This window comes from Varanus komodoensis, unplaced genomic scaffold (genome assembly GCF_004798865.1).
Source record: "Varanus komodoensis strain SLA01 unplaced genomic scaffold, ASM479886v1 scaffold19, whole genome shotgun sequence".
Taxonomy (NCBI): domain Eukaryota; kingdom Metazoa; phylum Chordata; class Lepidosauria; order Squamata; family Varanidae; genus Varanus; species Varanus komodoensis.
Window position 1 is genome coordinate 7,887,283 of NW_025335550.1, and position 14,412 is coordinate 7,901,694.

The following is a 14,412-nucleotide window of genomic DNA, read 5'->3' on the forward strand; positions in this document are numbered from 1 at the left end:
CACCAAATTCCTCTAGGGGAGGAGAACTTCACCAACCATTTTCCATGGGTAGGACCAACCACTGGCAAGGGCTGTAGCCCAGCTGCTTTTGCCTATTCAAGGGTGCCAAGATGTTTTGTCATTTAGTCGCAAAGTCATGCCTGAACCATCACGGCACCATGGACAACATTCCTCCAGGCTCCCCTGCCCTCCACCATCCCTTGGAGACCACCCAAGCTCACACCCACAGCCCCAGTGACTCCATCTTGCCACCTCATCCTCTGCTGTCCCCTTCTTTTTCTGCTGTCAAGAAGTGGTGTTGATAGATAGACTGTGCCCCATTTTCTGAAAAGGACCTCAAGAGTGGGGCCGGTGGGGTGCTGGGTGGGGAGGAAAAGGGGGAGGTTGCCTCCTGGATCACATAGCAGCGTCTTATTCCGCCCCTGAAAAAATGTATGGCAGGAGGGAGAATAGCTTGCAAAGCACCCAGGAAAAGGCAAAACCATGGACCAACAGGCATGCATGAGAGAAATGCTCCCTAAAAGTGGGTATGGCTTTCCACACATTTTCTTTTTTTAACATAAAGCAAATGGGAAGCTGATGTGGACACATGATGAAAGAAGCTTAAGCCTGGAAAAAGGAGTAGCTGAATGAAGCCAAAATGGACAGATTTGGCCATCCCTTGCTGCTCTTGTCATGGGGATGCCTGGAAAAAGCGGAAGCTCTTGCTGGAATTATTTTCTTCTTGAATGAGGAAGCTTCTCTGTGACTCCTGACCTGCTACACAGCCCCAGTCCGTCAAGGAGAATATATTTTTCAAGAGAGCAATTAGTTATCTGCTAATACTGGGCTGCTTGTTCCAGACCTTAATGGCAGGCTTTTTAGCAGACAGATGGGTCAAAAGTGCCAGCAATTCATTTGCACCGACTCTGGTCTAAAAGGACAATTTGCACTAGGCCAGAAAGCCAGCTCTTACAAGACTCCCCTGTCAAGCATTCATCATTCCAAGGATTCCCTAAATACTTATTTATAAGATCAGGAAAGGGAGTGACTGTTGGAATTGCTTTGTTTAAATAGTCCCTGAACACATGACATAATCTGCCTTTGGAAGAGCCCCTGGCCAATATTTTTGCCATTTCCAAAGAACTTGCTGACTCGCCTGGGCCTCTGGGGAGAAATTCCGATATTTCGTAGCTTTTTAAAGCACAGCCACCATTGCCCTCCAGAATAAGATAAAATAAAATAAAAATGCAGAGTGAAAAGAATCTGGGGGGAATGTGCTTGTTTGCAGCAGGGCTGATTTTGGCCCAGCAAATCCAGGGATGTTCTCTAGTGAAGGATGTGTGATTAAGCAGGTGGAGTGCCAGAATTGTCTCCGAGAACCAGGGGAATCAGCACTTCCTGGTTATAGGATGATTGAAAGCAGGGCTGAGCGACACATTTATTTAATAAATTAGATTTATAATCCACACTAACCCAAGGGATCAGGGTGGGTAATAATGCCTTATCCACTCAATAACCTTCTCTAGTGCAGGTTAGCTACATTTGAGAACAAAGCTAAGACAGGCATGGCGGGACTATGGGAAGAACTGGCTATTGGTGGTGCAGGAGAGAAGCTGCAGACAGGGAACTCTGCTGCTGGGACAAAGTACAGGAAACGCAAGTGCTCATTTCAGGCGCTAACGACTGGTCTTTTCTACTTGCACTAGCAGCCTGCACATTTTAAAGCCCTGTTCAAGGTGCTGGTTTTCAGCTGTAAAGTCTCACATGGGTGGAAACCAACCATGCGTGATGGAGCTCTGCTGGTATGAACCAACCTGTATACCAGAATCGGTCCTTGAGGACCTCCTTCCAGGAAGGTTCATAGAATGGCCACAGTGGAGAGGGTCTTTTCATCATTGAATCCTGCTGGTTGACTGCTCTCCCCAGCAAGGTTTGCCAAACACCAGCATTGTGCTATTTTGGATACCAGACAGAGAGTTTCCTTTATTGCCAAGCATTTGATGACATGTGATGCGCTCTTGAATGCATCTGTTGAATTGTTTATGGAGTCACTGATCCTGTGGTTGTTTTATGACATTCTGGTACTTTGATGGATGATTGGTTTTGGCTGCTTTAAATGTTGTATGTTTTGACGTAATTGTAAACTGCCTTGAGTGGCTCATGAACAAGGTACCTGAGAAACCTAATCAAAAAGACCACCACCACCACCACCATCCACTGGCCAGAGGCACCAAGGATGCTTTGCAAATTGGCCACCCTTCTGCTCATTATTATAGGGTCACGTGTGAAGGTCTACTTGACCGTCTTGGAGAAATTCAAGGTCACTTTCTTGCAACAACACTTGTACAGACTTCTTCCATGGTTATTGCTCAGTTTTCAAGCTTTTTGCAACCTCTGGGATCAGCGAAGGAGTATCCCTAATTACAGGTGCTGTCTGCCATGAGTTATCGCCCAAGAAGAACTATTTGCAGGCTGGTGGGGAGAAATGGATCTGTCTACTTTACCCCCAGGAGGTATGTCAGCTCCTTTCCCTTCCCTGCAGTGGTCCTTGACACTAGAAGTAACTACTCAAGGCAGGGTTGCCATCCCAGCGTGTGGACACCCTACAAAAGAAGACTTCTGCACTGGCCAAACTACAACTCGGAATTTGCCTGGAGACTCAGAAAAGCAAGTATCAGTAACCTTATGTCCACCAGATGTTCTGGATTACAAGTCTCATAAGCCCCAGTCAGCATGACCAGCAAATTGTAATGCTGGAAATTGCATCCAAAACATTTGGAGTGCATCAAGCTGAGGAAGGGTGGAGTAGACCTGTTGAAATCAACAGGACTTACATTTGTTATAACTGATTGGTTTCAGTAGGTATTCTTGGAGTATTAATGAAGCGGCAGACGTTTATGCATACTTATTCATTGAAGTCCCATTGAATTCAGTGATCTTTTCCTTCTGAGGAACCTCCTTCTTCATAGGATTCTTCTACATATTCGAATCCAAACTATTATTAACCATGTGTAGTTTTTAGGATGGGCCTTTAATTGGATTATGCTCCTTTAATATTTGCAAAATGAAGGAAATCCTCTTGCTCCTCCTTCTGGATGAGGGGGGGGGGTCCCCTTTCATTACCAAAACCCCATTGTATAAACAATGAATCCGTATATATCCTAGCAACACAAGGCTCAGAATCAGTTCCTTAAAGCATTAGAAAAACAGCCATGTCAGTTATGCACAACCATGTTAAACAGGGTTCTTCAGGGCATGATAAAAATCAATAGTAAATATAAGCCTATTAAGATGTCATTTTCAGTTCAGTGATACTCTCCTCTATCTGGATTAAAGGGATCACAAAAGTGATGCTCTGTGGAGACGTAGCAATTCACTCTAGCTTTGCTGCCAGGCAAGATGTCCTCCCTTGACTCCGAGTCTTGTAGAAGTAGCCTTGTATGTCACTAATTCTATATTTTGCAAGACTCAAAAATAAAGGTTTTAATGTATTATTAAAATCCCTGCTCAGAGGCAGCTGCTGGTACCCCTACTATCATTTTAATTGTAGGTTCTCGATTGTGTGTGTGTGTTTTGTTTTGCATGCTATTATGACAGAAGACAAAGTTGTAATGAATACCTCTGTGTATTTTCCAATGTTACAGCAACAGCTTTTGTTCCGTGGGGGTAATGAAGTGGTTACGACACAGTGGGGTATTTTTAGTTTTGTAGAAGAGGTTTGGGAAGGGATTGTGCCAAATAAAACAGATGCAGTTACTAAGATGCAAACGACTGGAAATTCAATTAGAAGTCTTGGAGGGCAGAAGCCGGCATGGAAATTGAAAGTAAGCTCCCAGGCAGAGCTGGTGATGTGACATTTGATTCTTCCAGTGCATGTAACTCGACAGTTCCATTTGAGGGACTCTCCAAATTCTGTACGCACACCTCCCAATTTCCCTAATAGGTTGTTAGGGACATGCTTGCCATATGGATAGACAATGTTGTCAGGTCATTGGTCCTTCTAGGGTCTGTCCATCATGAGCTGTCTGCCAATGGCCTCCTAAATCATCCGGGGAAGGTGATTGCTGCTGGAATCACTGCTTTACATGTGGATGGTCTCTGGCTCATCCCCAGGCAGGGTAGCAAAATATCTGGCCTAAACCCCTGGAGGACTGCTGCCAGCCTGTGTTGACAAAACTGGTCTTGATGGAGCAAGGACCAGGCAGCTGTCCCTGTTCTGACTTGTGGCCACAGAGACCAGGGGAGCCCTTTCATCATTTTTCCCACCTAAAGGAGCAAGAAATTCTGCAACGTATCAGGACTGAGAATCAGAATTAGCCATGCTAGTCACACACAGTCTTTCTTGTACCCTCCGGTGCTGCCCTGCAGTCAGCTTTCATTGTCCATGAAGCTGCAGAGTTGGCTTCATCCCAGACCGTAGTGCCAGGAGGAAGGGCTGCCCCAGCAATGACAGCATCAGCATAATGGAGGGCAATATTTGGGGAGAAAAAAGATCTCCAGCATGGCCTTCTTTTTCTGGAGAGGAAGGAGAGCTCAGAATGAGTCACTGCAATGACATTTTCTCCTTCTGAGTGACCACCACCAATCCTGCGCATTGCATGGGATTGGATCATTGCCCTCCAGGAGACGCTTCCACCTGCCTCTTTGTGTATGAGGAAAATGGTGGCTGCCATGAAGCACAATGGTCCCCAGTGTTGGGTGCCATGTTTTTGCTCATGGTGGCCACCATTTCGACCCACAATTCCCCAGAATGACTCAGTTTCTAGGGTAGTGTCAGAAATGAAGTTCAAGTTGCTTTCTATGGAGTGAGATCATGGGTTTGTCTGGGAGAAATGGCCCTCCAGGGGTTGAGGAAGGGTTCTTTCTTAGCCCCACCTGGAGTATCTGGGGACCAAACTGGGGGCCTTTTCAATGCACAAATGTGGCCCCACCCCTGGTCCGTGGCTCCTCCCAGCTTCCATGCTGCCTAGCACTAGGGATACAGGAAGTACACTCCAAATCCTGCCAAATACAAGGTGATCAGACACATTTGTTGGAGGTTTTCTTCCTTGTTAAATTTATTTTGGATTTGCTGATTATACAGGCATAATTATGTGCAGGTCGTAAGTATGAGCCTTACCACTTGTGCATAAAATATAGACACTCTTAGCCGAGATGGTGTTGTTCTGTTAACATGCCACTTTTCCTAAGTGGCTGTTTCTAATCTCAGCCACGTTAATTTTAAGAACAGTTCACCTAGCCCTTTTGTGTATTTAGGAACCCATGTTACAAAAAGAATCGCAACAACAAAGCAGCAGAATATAGAATGAGGAGGGACCAGTTTTAAAAATATCAGAGTCCAGAAGACTATGGAAAAGACTGATGCCAGCAACAAAGTGGTGTAACTTCAAAGCCCCGTTCTGTTTACCTTATATTTGGAATTGATCTTGGTGCATTTCCTTTGATGTAATTAACGGACCTGCCATAAAGATGTCCATGGCTCCAGGCCCAAGAACAATGTGCCTAAATATTAAGAAAGCATTTCGCTACCCATCTTTGGAAATGATCTTTGCAAATTTGAAAAGACAGTGTCTGTGACCAGCTGCCTTCCGCCACATAAAAATTGTAAGAAGCATGCTGCAATCCACAAAATTCCCAAGTCTACTTGCAAAGAATAGGCAACTAGAAATTAAAAATGGGAAAAATGTGGAAAACCACATTCAACGTATTCTGTGGCTCAGAAAAGGATTGTCTTATTTTGTTTCTGGTGGGTGGGCAGGTGGGATGTTGAAGATGCTTATAAAAAAAGAGAGAGAGAAATGTTCGAAGTTCTTCCAGTCTCAGCCTCCCAGAGTTGCATTGTGAGTTGAGAACATGGTTGTGTGAATTATGCCTATTCAGACCCATATCCCGGTGCTGATTCCTCCCAACTCCCCAGTCAATTTAGGAATTCATCCACAAAGGGAAACTATATTCTACATGATATATTTATCTCGTGGCATTCCAAAACATTTTTTCCATGGGAAGTGGAGCTCAAGGTCAGCACCTAGAAGTGGGTCATTTCTTATTACATTCCATTCATTTTCAACCCTTTTCTTCTTGCAAGGAACCTAAAGCAGTTTTGTATACTGATGTTCCCTCCCATTCCTTTTCCTCACCATAATCTTGTGAGGTCTGGTAGGTCAAGAGTCTTGGACTGAGAGAATGGTATATAAAAAATCTTAAATAAGTAACAACAGTGCCCATACAGAAATGCATATACCAGCAGAAATGACAATCAAAATGAATTATATTAGGGAAAATTGCTTTCAAAGTGCTTTGAAAATGCATATATTAGACAAATTACTATTATTAGTCATAGTATTTGGCTTTTGGCTTTTCCTTTATCACAAGCAATAATAATATTTATAAGCAGAGGCATTGATTATATATTGATGGATATTTCCTGTCCATTTCAGGGAATGGATACATCTGTCAGTTTTTCTCTCTAACACTGGAATTTTTAATGTCTCATGGCCTTTCCATCCAAGTTATGAAGAACTTTGATGATTTTGGTAAATTCTCATGAAAAACAAGTGGAAATAAAATTCCGTCTTGTCTTCTACCCCAGCCCATGTCCATGAAAACCCCATGTTTCCAGCAGAGAGCCGCAACATGTCAAATTTAACCTGACTGTTTACATAAGGATTTAAGCCTGGAGTTTTAAGAGCAAAGCGCCCAAAGATGTGGGCTTGAATGGATGAATCTATCTATTTCAGTTTCTCCCACTTTCAGCTTTTTGAAGAAACATCTCAAGATTCTTTTGTCCCAAATATCCAAATTTTGGTAAATTCTGGTCGAAAGCGAACTTGGAAGGAAAGTGTCCCTGACATTTGTCCCTGAAATTTCCCTAAGTGAGAAAATGAAAAATCCTTGAGGATTTCTAAAAATTATTATTACCTTCTTCCACTCTCCCTCCTAGAAAGCGTCACCTTTTTGCCATGGCTGGTCATCCACCAATGAAAATGAAAAAGAGCAGTTGCCACATCCTTCTAGCAGCTCTCTGTTGGGTCACGAGTAGCACTGCACTCTGGGACATTTCTGCTTTGTTTAACACAGAAGGGAAAACATCGATTGACACTGATGTTACGAGTTGGGGATGCCAGTGTGGGCGATAAACAAACATGTCTTTGTTTTAATCCCAGTGAATGACTTTTTCCTAGTTAATTATAGGAATTTACAGCTATTTATGTGAACTCTCAAAAGCAGAAAATATTCATTTGTTGTCAGGCTAAGTGCTGGGTGAAGGGAACCCAGATGTGCTGGGATGAATGCAGTGCCTGAGGATGCTATGCGCAACTTTACTATGTAAATTGAACTCCATCGAGTCTTTGCGAGTCTTTGCTTGGAACGGCAGAACGCATAATTATAAGTGCACAGAAACCCCCCCTGGAAACCGACATTTTAAACATTGTCACATATCAGTTATATATGGTGGAAAGACATCTTTTAATCCCTAGCAGACACTGGGTCTTGCACATGTTGAGTATTTGCAAATTATGTCAATAGCGTTCAGCATCCGTCCTCGTTCAGCAGGTTTTCCTCCAACACACAAACACGCACACATGTTAATGAAGGATGCAAAGTAAGTTGGGCTGCAAATCATTTGGCTCATTGCAAACCTCTTAGGAACGAAGCATACAAAGGAATTTTAACTAACAGAAAGCAACTGAAGCAAATGCGGGGTGGAGGGAAGGAGATCAGTAGTGATTCTGAGGCAGAAAAACAATGGGCAATGATGCTCTTGTATGCATTTCATAATTATCTCGCATAAGGAAATAAGATGGGAGGAAGTGAAGCCTAGAAACGCCACTGTCCTGTTCTAAAACCAAGTTTCTATCTGCATGTCCTTCCTGATATAAATAGGGCCATCATTAAGAAACACGTTGTGGCTGTTTTTGGCATTTGAGGAAATTTTGAAGGTTTCAGGAAGCTAGGCACCGAGTGCTAATCCTACCAGAAGTCTGTAAAGGGGAAGGGGAAGGGGAAGTGATAGCTCTGAGGAAGGGGAAGTGATAGCTCATCCTAGTCAACATCCGTTCCCAGTCCTGCTCCCAGTGGGATGAGGAGATGGTGTGTTGTTTTGTCACACTTGCAGAATGCTGATTAGGATGATCCATCCCTCAGTCGCTTCTAGCCCTGATGGTTAAATGGAACTTCCATGTTCCAAGGTAGCAATTCCCCGAATACTCATTCCTGGGGAACAGATTTAGGAGAAAACAGTGAGTGGGTTTTCCAGAAGGATTTGTTTCACCATCAAGGAAAACAAGGTGGTTGACCTGATGCACTCTTGGTGTGATGCCACAGAACTTTTCTTATGATCTCCATATTTAACGTGGCAAAAGTCAATGGAAATTGCATCTTGGGAAAGAGAGGTGGGATTCATCTGCCTGTTCTCTGGAGTTCCCATGCCTTGAAAAATATCTTGCTGAGTGTGAGTAGGCAATATGAAGCCTGGTGTTTTGGACTACAATTCCCATAAATTCTTTCAGCTGTGCCAGCTGGATCTGGTGAAAGTTAGGGCCCAAAACATCTTGAAGGCACCTAGCTGCCTCCCCGTGAGATAGACTGTCATCCCTCCATCTTCCTAGTCCTCCTCTGACACTCAGCTAAAGGGTTGCACAGAGAACGGAAATGCAAGAGGACCTGTTGTAAGTACTGGAAAGGATAAAGTTAGAAGTAGAGAGAATGGAAACAGAGCCTTTAGTGCTGATATGAACAATAGAAGTCAGTATTTTGGGCTGGAAGCTACGCATGGAAGTAAAGTAATTGTGGATGCAACCTCTGCAAAAAATAAAATAAAAATGATATTTTATTCTCCCCCCACCCCAGCTTTAGTAATGAAGAAACTGGGCACTAGCCCCTGAAGGTTTCCTGGTGTAGCTTTTTAAGTGCTTATTATTTTAATGCCTTATGTAGTATATACATATTGTAAGACACCCAAAAACCTGCTGTTTATGCATTGTGGAAGGAAAAGCATCAAGATTCCTTTGGGCAATGTTTTCTCATTTTTGGAGCTCTATTTTCCTTTTTGTTTTGTTTTTTAAATTATCTCTATTCATGGAGAGCGGCAGAAGTTCTAAATTCATTATGAGGACATCTATCAAAAGCTGAACTTGTAATTAGTCGCAAACAGTCAGAGGTGGTTACCTAAATAGGCTTCAGCGTAGCAGACGAGAGAAATATACCGCAAAGGTCTCCAAATTAGAGCAAAATAACTCAGGGGATTTTCACGTCACCACCAGAAAAGAAGAGCAGTAGAACGGAGAGACAATGCAGCCGGTTATAAACAGCACCACTGAATGCCCTGTTTGGATACAGGCTTCTATGATGGGAAGCAAAGCAGAGAGTGCCCTCAATTAATGTTGCTAAAACAGGACCGAGCCAAACCAAACAAGGAGCAGACAAAGAAGGGCTGGGAGAGACAGTCCATCATTTTAACAACACTATGTCAACTCTGTTTTTGAAACAGGATCACAGACAAGACAGAGGAAGGAATGGGGAGGGGGGGGGTCGGATAACAAGTGCTCCACACCAGAAAAGTATCTCACCCAATCTACCAACCCTCATCTCCCTGGAAGAAAGAGACCTTTTAGGGACAAATAGCAACTGAAACAGGAACTAGAAATTACAGTATCCTTCCTGGGAATGGTTCCTAGATAGCATACCACCTCCACTCCAGTTCTGTAGGATGAAGAAGTTTTTGATTGCTTGTGTGTGTTAAAGTGAAGTACACCATTATTTCTCTTTTGGAATCCTAATATGTAGGGCAAAGCTGATCCTCTGCCGGGAATTCTTGTTGGTCTTTCTGGGGATGTCCAACATTTTTAATGGTGTCACTAAGTGGAGAGGGAGTGCCTGGTTGAAGTGGGGTTCTCTGGTAGAGAGACAGATGGAGGAAGTTTGGCGCTCAGGTTGGCTCAAGAGATGTTGGTGCCTGGTCGTGGTGCTGGTGGGAAATCTCAACAAAATGTGCACAATTGATCTGGGGAATGTTCACGTTAAAAGGAAAGCAGCCAAGCAAGCAAGCAAGCAAGCAAGCAAGTTGGCAATCTAATATGCAAGTAAGTCAGAATGAACCTAGAGATGGAATTAGGATGGAATTTGGGAGGTACACAGCATCTGAATATTGATAGTAAATGAACAATGCACAGTCCAAAAATACAGTCTGCAGCAGAGGCATGGGAAAGCTGTCCAAAACAAGTATGGTCTATTATACAGGCCCTTCATAGGAGTCAGTTGTGTGAAAGATCTGCCCAAAGAAGCAAGGTGAGGGAGTTTGAGTTGGAAGGCATTGGGAGCTGAAATCCAGCTGTTGCTCCAGTAACCAGAAGGTCTCCATCGAGAGCTTATATAGACAAGTCTTCCTGGTACAGCTACAAATCCTGGCTTCAGAGTCTCCGTATTTCTGAAGAGATCCCAGCCTATACTGAATGGACCTTTATTGTTGTTTATTGTTGTGGAGATGAGCTTCTGCAAAGATTTGGTTTCTCTGATTGATTTGTCCTGGTGCCAGCAAGCTGTAGGACCTGGAAGATCCCCAGATGTCCTTGGCGCCCTGGTCAAGGGACAGCCTTCAGGACTCCCATGCAAGGGTCAACCGGACTTCATCATTTCTGGAGGACTCAATGCAGCAACTCCATGGCTTCTTTCCCATGTGCGAGTGAACGTTTTTAATCCAAAGGCAGTCCAAGCAAAACCTCCACTGTGATCCCAGATTCTTTGATTTGGCAAGCCCACCTGTTGCTCGCCGTTAACATACCGTGGTGACTGTCATACGCACTGCTCCTGCCAGAATCGCCACCTAGACGACGCACTAGAAGGGTTATCTCAGAGCTTAACTTACACTGGCAGAGGTCAAATCCACACTTGAAATGCCCAGCAATCTTTTTGAGGTTAATTCAGGGGTGGGAGTGCTGAAGAGCTGGATCTCTCCGCCACTCATCGGTCTGAAGCAGAGCTAACGTCACAGCATGGAAGTCCGACACCCACATCCATCCAGTTCTTCACTCTGTCAAACGTGTCTCTGGCACCAGGAGAGGGTCACATTCTTTCTTGCTCCCTCCCGTTCGGAAGGCCATGTGGCAGGATGACTAGCATGCGAAGCCTGCATGCAGGAGGAAAGCTGATTTCCATTCCAGGGGTGACCATGAATATGTCTGCAAGGCACTGCAGAAAGGTGACAACACAAGCTTGGGAATGGACTTGTCTTTGCACCTGGCTAATCTCAGATGCCTCCTAGGCAGCAATTCGTAGAGTAGGTCATACATGCACCCAAGCTGAGGAGCAAAAGGGGGCAGAGGACAAGTGGCAGTGTTCTTAATTAAAGAAGAGAAGGGGGCACAGGACTAGGCCACGGACACTGCAATGCAGGGAGAGGAGAGACTGGAGGGCAACGCAAGACCTTCACAACATCCACGGCTTGACATAACCCATCAGCCGTGTATGTTCTCCTTTCCTCGAAGCTAATTTTTTTGTAATGGAATGTTGCTAAGCTACACTGAATGGCATAATTAATACATGAAAGGCCCATTGTTGTTGCTGCTGCTGCTGCTGCTGTGTGTATCCATCCTGCCCTATCAGTATTGCCCTATCCTTATATCAGCTTTCAGAACAGCAAAACAGGGATAGCACTAAAGAAGGGCTTACTGTTAGAAGCCCATACCCTGAACACAGTCCACTGGGCTTGCTCCTCACCACCTCAACCTTTGTTCATCCACCTCTCACTCAGGCCCTCTCCAAGGGATGGAGAGGAAGGAGAACAGTGGATGCTTCAGTGGCACTTGATCTGTCAACAAACAAGGGGTAATAATGAAGAAGAAAGGTTGAGGAGCAGTTGGGGACAATGGTGGTGAGAAGACCCCTTGCCCAAGAAGACCTAAAATCTAGAACCAGAACTGTGAGTAAATCAGAAGGACATCAGCAATTCTTGCAACAAGACCTATATCAGTCAACAGCAAGCTAAAAGAAAGAATATGAAAGGTATCAGGGTTGAGGAGGATGCAGAATATAAACTAAATTCAGCTGATAGTTCAGATGGCCTGGGCAAATGCAAAAGGTTCTTGCTTGGACCCTGGAGAGATTCTTTCACAAATAGGGTGCCACCACCAAGGAGGACCAATTTCAACCTGTCTAGCACTGGAAAATACAGGCACCTGGAGAAGCTGCATTAATTGCAAGGGCATGTTCTGATGGAAAGGGGTATGTTATAATGGGAGAAAATGTGGAATGAAAATTATATTGTTTTATATTATGTTATTTATTTATGATTGTGAGCCACCCCGAGGGTTTGGCAAATGGGGCGGCATAGAAGTTCCCTAAAAATAAATAAATAAATAAAATAACCTCTCCAAACAGATGTCCGGTCTGTTTTTTCAGCATGAGCTAACAAGGGCAAATTTCCAGGGTTCCCATTTGATGGTTGCCATTGGCATTTACGGCTTTATTTACTGATGATTCCAGAATGAGGCACAGAATCATGGAAAGACAGATGGTAAGTGGCAACGTTACAGTGCCCTAAGGAGCAAGAGAGCTCTTTTTGGCATGGTTCTAGGGAAGACTTGTTAAACAGTGAGGAGCAGATGCCAAGACTTCTGCTCTGGACTCTTCTCCCACGGAAAATGAGATTACCACCCCTGGCACTTCCAGAGCACAGAAGACATGAGCAGAATCACAGGAAGAAGTGAGTTAAGGGCTCACGTTCCAAGAAAAACCTCTCTGCATGGTAGGGAGTGGTAGATGTTTCGGAATCTGCCTGTACCAAGAACCACCTCGCTTACCATTCTCCTGTCTGGACTGGAGACAGTCCAGCAAACCTTGATAACAAGGGTAAAAACGAAGGAGGTGGAAAGGCAGCATCAATATCTGATTCACTGGAGTTCCGCAGTGAGGAGGGCAGCTTAGATTTCTCAGCTAAATGATACAGAAAGAAGAACAAATACGTTTTGCACTATCATTTTCATCATCCAGCCCATGTGAAGTTTTCTGTAGATGACTGTCCAACACACACACACTCACATTTGCAGTCCCATTGGAAGGCCAGGAAGCAGAATAGCCTTTTGGATATTTTTTGGAGCCGCAGCAAGGTTCAGGGGGGAGGACGGAGTAGGATGTTGCCATCAGCCCTGGTGAAATCCCTCCAGGCAATGCTCCTTCAACCAATAATGTTGTCCTGAGAGTATTCTGAAGATTTGCAAAGGCTGGCTGGCAAGAGAGATTGCCTACCACCCAGAAAAGTTCAGTTTTGGGGAAGGGAATGTTTTTATTTATTTATTTATTTATTTATTTATTTATTTATTTATTTATTTAAACCTTTTCTCCACCATCCATTAGCAAATAGGCTTTGGACAGCCTTACAAGAAAACAAAATAAAGCACAGCGTCAATTCTGTACAATAAAACCCCAATGAAAGTCACAAACTAAACCTTATTAGTGCTGTGATGGTCGTCATTTGTACTTTTAAGCCAGCTCAGCTAGTTTTAATCTAACAAAGACTTTTAGTTAGAAAGCTTTTGCCCTAATCTTCATGGAAACAGGGAGGCAATTTTTGGGACGGGACGGGACAGGACGGGACGGGACGGGAAAGGAAAGGAAAGGAAAGGAAAGGGGAACAAGACAAGCTGAATTGGCACTCATTATCCAGGGTAGTTCCTTAGCTTTACAATGATTTCAGGAAATCAATAGAGACTTGCAAAAAATGGCTGTAGTCTGCCGAATGCTAAGTCTTGTCAGTGGCATCACCGCTTTAGTGTACCACACGCTTGCTGCGTAGCCATTAGATGAAAGCGCTATCACCTGTCAGACAAACCACTAGAACTGTGATAAATTAATGATCAAATAGTCCAGGCTGAAGTACAGTAGCAATGCTCAGGCTACTTACAACTGAGGCTTCCTGCTTTAAAAAATGTAGCTGACATTAAAAAAAAATAAGCCATTAAAGAAAAATGTCACACAGTTTCTTCCTCCTTAAAAAAAATCCCACCTTTTAAAAAAGATGGAAAGAAAGTAAAAACTGCCTCCTTCTGCAGTTCATTTTCTTTAGAATGTAAGAGAAGAGAAAGTCTGTTTTCCAAAGCAATGGGTATTTTGGGAACAAACAACTATAAACTGCAAAGATTACAACTTCTTTGTTTTTCACTTTAAAAATGTGATGAAATTAGCATTTTAGGTGCTGAACCTCATTTGACCTAAGAATTTAATTTTGGAAAATTGCTTGTGAGTTGCATTCCAATGGGGTGGAGTTGAAGATTGGCAGGCTTGGGCCAAAATACCCCAAATGCCAACATAATGTACTTCAGGGGCACAGGTATAGGGGTTATTGCTAGATGCTCTTACTTTTGGACACGTTTAAGGGAGCTTCTAAGAATTTCAGCTTCTAAGAATTAGCCGTGGGGAGCTGCTGGAAAGTTAGAA